The sequence below is a fragment of the Arachis stenosperma genome, chromosome 9 (assembly GCF_014773155.1).
Source record: "Arachis stenosperma cultivar V10309 chromosome 9, arast.V10309.gnm1.PFL2, whole genome shotgun sequence".
Taxonomy (NCBI): Eukaryota; Viridiplantae; Streptophyta; class Magnoliopsida; order Fabales; family Fabaceae; genus Arachis; species Arachis stenosperma.
Genome location: NC_080385.1, coordinates 32506011 through 32513429, shown reverse-complemented (window position 1 = coordinate 32513429; position 7419 = coordinate 32506011). Strand labels below are relative to the sequence as shown.

The following is a 7419-nucleotide window of genomic DNA, read 5'->3' as shown; positions in this document are numbered from 1 at the left end:
CACCTCTTCCATGGAAGGGTTCTCAGGATCATAAGCTTCTTCCTCAGATGAAGCATCCTTAGTACTGTTTGGTGCATTTTGCATTCCAGACAGACTTTGAGAAATCAAATTGACTTGTTGAGTCAATATCTTATTCTGAGCCAATATGGCATTCAGAGTGTCAATCTCAAGAACTCCTCTCTTCTGACTAGTCCCATTGTTCACAGGATTCCTTTCAGAAGTGTACATGAATTGGTTATTTGCAACCATTTCAATCAATTCTTGAGCTTCTGCAGGCGTCTTCTTCAGATGAAGAGATCCTCCAGCAGAGCTATCTAAGGACATCTTAGATAGTTCAGAGAGACCATCATAGAAAATACCTATGATGCTCCATTCAGAAAGCATGTCTGAAGGACATCTTCTGATTAATTGTTTGTATCTTTCCCAAGCTTCATAGAGGGATTCTCCATCCTTCTGTCTGAAGGTTTGGACTTCCACTCTAAGCTTACTCCATCTTTGTGGTGGAAAGAACTTTGCCAAGAAGGCATTGACTAGCTTTTCCCAAGAGTCCAGGCTTTCTTTAGGTTGAGAATCCAACCATATTCTAGCTCTGTCTCTTACAGCAAAAGGGAATAGCATCAGTCTATAGACCTCAGGGTTAACCCCATTAGTCTTGACTGTGTCACAGATTTGCAAGAATTCAGCTAAAAACTGATGAGGATCTTCCATTGGAAGTCCATGGAACTTGCAATTCTGTTGCATTAGAGAAACTAATTGAGGCTTAAGCTCAAAGTTGTTTGCTCCAATGGCAGGGATAGAGATGCTTCTCCCATAGAAGTCGGGAGTAGGTGCAGTAAAGTCACCCAGCACCTTCCTTGCATTGTTGGCATTGTTGTTGTTTTCGGCTGCCATGGGTTCTTCTTCTTTGAAGAATTCGGTCAGGTCCTCTAAAGAGAGTTGTGCTTTGGCTTCTCTTAGCTTTCTCTTCAAGGTCCTTTCGGGTTCAGGATCAGCTTCAACAAGAATGCCTTTGTCTCTGCTCCTGCTCATATGAAAGAGAAGAGGAAAAGAAAATGTGGAATCCTCTATGTCACAGTATAGAGATTCCTTGAAATGTCAGAGGAAAAGAGAAATAGAAAGAAGAAGGAGAAGAAGAATTCGAACTTTAATTAGATAAAGTTCGAATTGTGCATTTAGAAGGAGTGGTACTCCATAAATAGAAGGATGTGAGAAGGAGGGAAGAGGATTTTCGAAAATTCAATTAAAAGATTTTGAAAACATTTTGAAAATTTGATTGATAATTTTCGAAAATTGAAAGTGGAAGAGAAATCAAGTGATTTTTGAAAAAGATTTTGAAATTAGAAACTAAAAAGATTTGATTGAAAACTAATTTGAAAAAGATATGATAAAAAATATGATTGAAAGGTTATTGTCTTAAAAAGATGTGATTGAGAAGATATGATTTGAAAACCATTTTAAAAGATATGTTTTGAAAATTATTTTAAAAGATTTGATTTGGAAAATTAGTGACTTGCCTAACAAGAAAAGATATGATTCAAACATAAAACCTTCCTTAACAGAAAAGGCAAAAAATGTTCAATCAAATCATTAATTGTTAGTAAGTATCTTTGAAAGGAAAGAAATTAATTTTGAAAACATTTGAGTGAAAAGATTTGATTTGAAAAAGATTTGATTTTGAAAAACTTGAAAAAAATTGATTTGAAAACAAAATCTTCCCCCTAGCACCATCCTGGCGTTAAACGCCCAGAATGGTATACATTCTGGCGTTTAACGCCCAAAATGCTACCTTTTTGGGCGTTAAACGCCCAACCAGGTGCCCTGGCTGGCGTTTAAACGCCAGTCTACCTTCTTCACTGGGCATTTTTGAATGCTCAGCTTTTTCTGTATAATTCCTCTGCAGTATGTTCTGAATCTTCAATTCTTTGTATCATTGACTTGAAAAGACACAAATTAAAAATATTTTTGGATTTTTAATAATTAAAATGCAACAAGAATCAAATAACAATGCATGCAAGACACCAAACTTAGCAGTTTGTGTACTACTGACACTACATGAGACACATGAACACTCAAGTCAATAGAAGTTAAAGATCAAAACAAGAAATATATGCATGGATTCGAAAAATATAACAAAAACATGCATTTGACACCAAACTTAAGATGAGACTCTAGACTCAAACAAGAAATATTTTTGGATTTTATGGTTTTGCAAATTTTTTTTTTGTATTTTTCGAAAATTAAGTGGGAAAAGGTATCAAAATCCTTAATGAGAATTCCAGGAATCAGTGCAATGCTAGTCTAAGACTCCGGTCCAGGAATTAGACATGGCTTCACAGCCAGCCAAGCTTTCAAAGAAAGCTTCGGTCCAAAACACTAGACATGACCAAAGGTCAGCCAAATCTTAGCAGATCACTACTCCAAAAGCAAGATTGATACGAAATCAACAAGCTCTTGTGGTGATAAGTTGAAACCTCGGTCCAATCAGATTAGACATGGCTTCTCAGCCAACCAGATTTCAACAAATCATCATGAAACTCTAGAATTCATCTTCAAGAATTTCGAAAAAAAAATACCTAATCTAAGCAACAAGATGAACCGTCAGTTGTCCAGCCTGAACAATCCCGGGCAATAACACCAAAAATTTGATGTTGTTGCCGGATCTTGGCACTGATGTTACCAAAGGCTTGCTCAAAACTAGAACAATCCCCGGCAACGGCGCCAAAAACATGGTGCGCGAAATTGTGAACTATACTTTTTCACAACTCTCATAATCCCTGGTAATGGCCCCAAAAACTTGGTGCGCTCAATACCATGGCATTACACAACTTCGCACAACTAACCAGCAAGTGCACTGGGTCGTCCAAGTAATAAACCTTACGTGAGTAAGGGTCGATCCCACGGAGATTGTTAGTATTGAAGCAAGCTATGGTCATCTTGTAAATCTTAGTCAGGCAAACTCAGATATATATGGTGATGAACGAAAATAACATAAAAGATAAAGATAATGATACTTATGTAATTCATTGGTAGGAACTTCAGATAAGCGCATGAAGATGCCTTCCCTTCCGTCTCTCTGCTTTCCTACTGTCTTCATCCAACCCTTCTTACTCCTTTCCATGGCAAGCTCGTATAGGGTCTCACTGTTGTCAGCAGCTACCTCCCATCATCGCAGTGAAAGCTAATGCACACACTCTGTCACAATGCTGCCAATCACCGGTGTGGTTCTCTCCCCTACCGGAATAGAATAACTCTTTTGCGTCTGTCACTAACGCCCAGTAGGTTACAGGTTTGAAGCACGTCACAGTCATTCAATCATTGAATCCTACTTAGAATACCACAGACAAGGTTAGACCTTCCGGATTCTCTTGAATGCTGCCATCAGTTCTTGCCTATACCACGAAGACTCTGATCTCACGGAATGGCTGGCTCGTTTGTCAGGCGAGCACTCGGTTGTCAGGCGATCAACCATGCATCGTGCAATCAGGAATCCAAGAGATATTCACTAAGCCTCAGATGCTTGTAGAACAAGAATGGTTGTCAGTCACCTTGTTCATGGGTGAGAATGGTGATGGGCGTCAATCATCACCTTCATCATGTTGAAGAACAAGTGATATCTTGGATAAAGAACAAGCGGAATTTAAATGAAAGAACAATAGTAATTGCATTAATACTCGAGGTACAGCAGAGCTCCACACCTTAATCTATGGTGTGTAGAAACTCCACCGTTGAAAATACATAAGCATAAGGTCTAGGCATGGCCGAATGGCCAGCCTCCCAATGATCTAAGAACTAAAATGTCCAAAGATGATCTAGAGATCTAAAAGTGATCAAAAGATATTTATACAATAGTAAAAGGTCCTACTTATAAGAAACTAGTAGCCTAGGGTGTACAGAAATGAGTAAATGACATAAAAATCCTCTTCCGGGCCCACTTGGTGTGTGCTTGGGCTGAGCAATGAAGCAATTTCGTGTAGAGACTCTTCTTGGAGTTAAACGCCAGCTTTGGTGCCAGTTTGGGCGTTTAACTCCCATTTGGGTGCCAGTTCCAGCGTTTAACGCTGGGATTCCTTGAGGTGACTTTGAACGCCGGTTTGGGCCATCAAATCTTGGGCAAAGTATGGACTATTATATATTTCTGGAAAGCCCAGGATGTCTACTTTCCAACGCCGTTGAGAGCGCGCCAATTGGGCTTCTGTAGCTCCAGAAAATCCGCTTCGATTGCAGGGAGGTCAGAATCCAACAGCATCTGCAGTCCTTTTTGGTCTCAGGATCAGATTTTTGCTCAGGTCCCTCAATTTCAGCCAGAAAATACCTGAAATCACAGAAAAACACACAAACTCATAGTAAAGTCCAGAAAAGTGAATTTTAATTAAAAACTAATAAAAATATACTAAAAACTAACTATATCACATTAAAAACATACTAAAAACAATGCCAAAAAGTATACAAATTATCCGCTCATCACTAAACCTCCTAACTTTTTTGGAGCTTGCATCATCTCCCATTTCACAAGTGGTATACCGTTGTTACCATCTTCTTTACTCCACAAGAACCTTCTCTGTAACTCAATTATTTTCTCTACAACTGCCTTTGGCATCTTATATAAGCTTAAGTAGTATACTGAGAAGCTATTGAGAACAGATTTTATGAGAACTAACTTACCAGCTTTGTTAAGAGACTTTGCTTTCCATAAGCTAAGCTTATCTTCCACCTTGTCTATAATCGGTTTCCAGGTCTTCACTAAGTGAGGGTTTGCACCAAGGGGGATTCCTAAATACCTGATAGGTAGAGTAGTTTCAGCACATCCCAACAAATCATACATATTCGTTACTCATTCCTGCTCACAGTTAACCGAAATCAAGCTTGGCTTATCAAAGTTTATACTTAGCCCAAACATCAACTCAAAACAACGCAGAAGTTTCTTATAATTTACTATTGTCTTCGTTTTTTCTGTGGGTGAAATAAAATTGTTATCTGCAAATTAGAGATGCGACAACTCTATGTTGTCTCTTCCCACTAACAGTAGAGAAATGTGTCCATTGCTGACTGCCTCACCTACCATCCTGTGTAAGTGATGAGCGGATAATTTGTACGCTTTTTGGCATTGTTTTTAGTATGTCTTAGTTAGTTTTTATTATATTTCTATTAGTTTTTAGTTAAAATTCACTTTTCTGGACTATACTATGAGTTTGTGTATTTTTCTGTGATTTCAGGTATTTTCTGGCTGAAATTGAGGGACCTGAGCAAAAATCTGATTCAGAGACTGAAAAGGACTGCGGATGCTGTTGGATTCTGACCTCCCTGCACTCGAAGTGGATTTTCTGGAGCTACAGAAGCCCAATTGGTGCGCTCTCAACGGCGTTGGAAAGTAGACATCCTGGGCTTTCCAGAAATATATAATAGTTCATACTTTGCCCGATATTTGATGGCCCAAACCGGCGTTACAAATCAGCTCAAAACTGCCCGGTGTTAAACGCCGGAACTGGCACAAGAATGGGAGTTAAACGCCCAAACTGGCACAAAAGCTGGTGTTTAACTCCAAGAAGAGTATCTACACGAAAATGCTTCAATGCTCAGCCCAAGCACACACCAAGTGGGCCCGGAAGTGGATTTTTCTGTCATTTACTCATCTTTGTAAACCTTAGGCTACTAGTTCTTTATAAATAAGACCTTTTGCTATTGTATTTTCATCTTTGGACATCTAGTTCTTAGATCATTGGGAGGCTGGCCATTCGGCCATGCCTAGACCTTGTTCTTATGTATTTTCAACGGCGGAGTTTCTACACACCATAGATTAAGGTGTGGAGCTCTGCTGTACCTCGAGTATTAATGCAATTACTATTGTTCTTCTATTCAATTCAGCTTGTTCTTATTCCAAGATATTCATTCGCACTCAAGAACTTGATGAATGTGATGATTATGTGATGCTCATCATCATTCTCACTTATGAACGCGTGCCTGACAACCACTCCCGTTCTACAAGCAAACAAGGCTTGAATGTTTATCTCTTGGATTCTTTAATCGGAATCTTTGTGGTATAAGCTAGAATTGATGGCGGCATTCAAGAGAATCCGGAAGGTCTAAACCTTGTCTGTGGTATTCTGAGTAGGATTCAATGATTGAATGACTGTGACGAGCTTCAAACTCCTGAAGGCTGGGCGTTAGTGACAGACGCAAAAAAATCAATGGATTCTATTCCAACCTGATTGAGAACCGACAGATGATTAGCCGTGCCGTGACAGGGTGCGTTGAACATTTTAATTGAGAAGAGGGGACTATAGCCACTGACAACGGTGATGCCCAACATACAGCTTGCCATGGAAATGAGTAAGAAGGATTGGATGAAGACAGTAGGAAAGCAGAGAGACGGAAGGGACAAAGCATCTTCATACGCTTATCTGAAGTTCTCACTAATGAATTGCATAATTATCTGTATCCTTATCTTATATTTTATGTTATCCTCCATAACCATTTGAGTCTGCCTGACTGAGATTTACAAGATGACCATAGCTTGCTTCATACCAACAATCTCCGTGGGATCGACCCTTACTCGCGTAAGGTTTATTACTTGGACGACCCAGTGCACTTGCTGGTTAGTTGTGCGAAGTTGTGTTTATACCATTGTATTGAGCACCAAGTTTTTGGATTCATTACCGAGGATTATTTGAGTTGTGAAAAGTAGTGATCACAATTTCGTGCAGCAGTAAGACATCATCGACAAGAATGAACAGAAAGTGAGAGAGAGGATCTCCTTGTCTAAGACCTCTCTCCATCTTAAACGGCTTGGACGGTGACTCATTGATCAACACCGACATAGACGTTGTAGTCACACATTTCTTCAACCATGTCCTCCATCTAAGACCAAAGCCCATCTGTTGTAGCACAATATCCACAAAGCTCTATCTCACCCTGTCGTACGCTTTCTAAAAGTCCAATTTGATAATTGCCGCCTGCTTCTTGTGCAACTTTAGCCATTGCACCGTCTCACAAGCAATGAGAGCACCATTGCATATTTTGCGACCCTTTACAAAAGCATCACTAGACGTATTCTTCTCACCAGTACTTTGGATATAACCTTATAGACACAACCAACCATGCTAATCGGCCTTAGGTCTGTGATCTCCTTTGCTCCCACAAATTTTGGAGCTAGTTCCACCTATGTTACATTAGCATCCACTGGTAGCTTGGCGCTTTGGAAAATACCCAACACAGCTGCAATAAATTCTTGACCAATCTCACCCCAACATTTCTTGATGAAGTTCATATTGTGCCCGTCACTACCTGGCGCTTTACTCGACTCACAATCCCACATTGCCTCTCGTACTTCCTCAAGCAATGGCATCACATCTAGTATTACTGCCTCTTCATCATCAATCCATTTTACCAATCTGTTCCGAGGGTTACCTGAAACTGTAGGTC

At 39.7% G+C, this 7419-nt stretch overlaps 1 non-coding gene across 1 annotated transcript; it reads left to right on the top strand.

Moving 5' to 3' along the window:
• The first annotated feature begins 378 nt into the window (after positions 1-378).
• LOC130952978 (small nucleolar RNA R71) lies at positions 379-486 on the top strand. The gene has a single exon (XR_009075151.1). It is a non-coding gene; the product is annotated as a small nucleolar RNA R71 (small nucleolar RNA).
• The last annotated feature ends 6933 nt before the right edge of the window (positions 487-7419 follow it).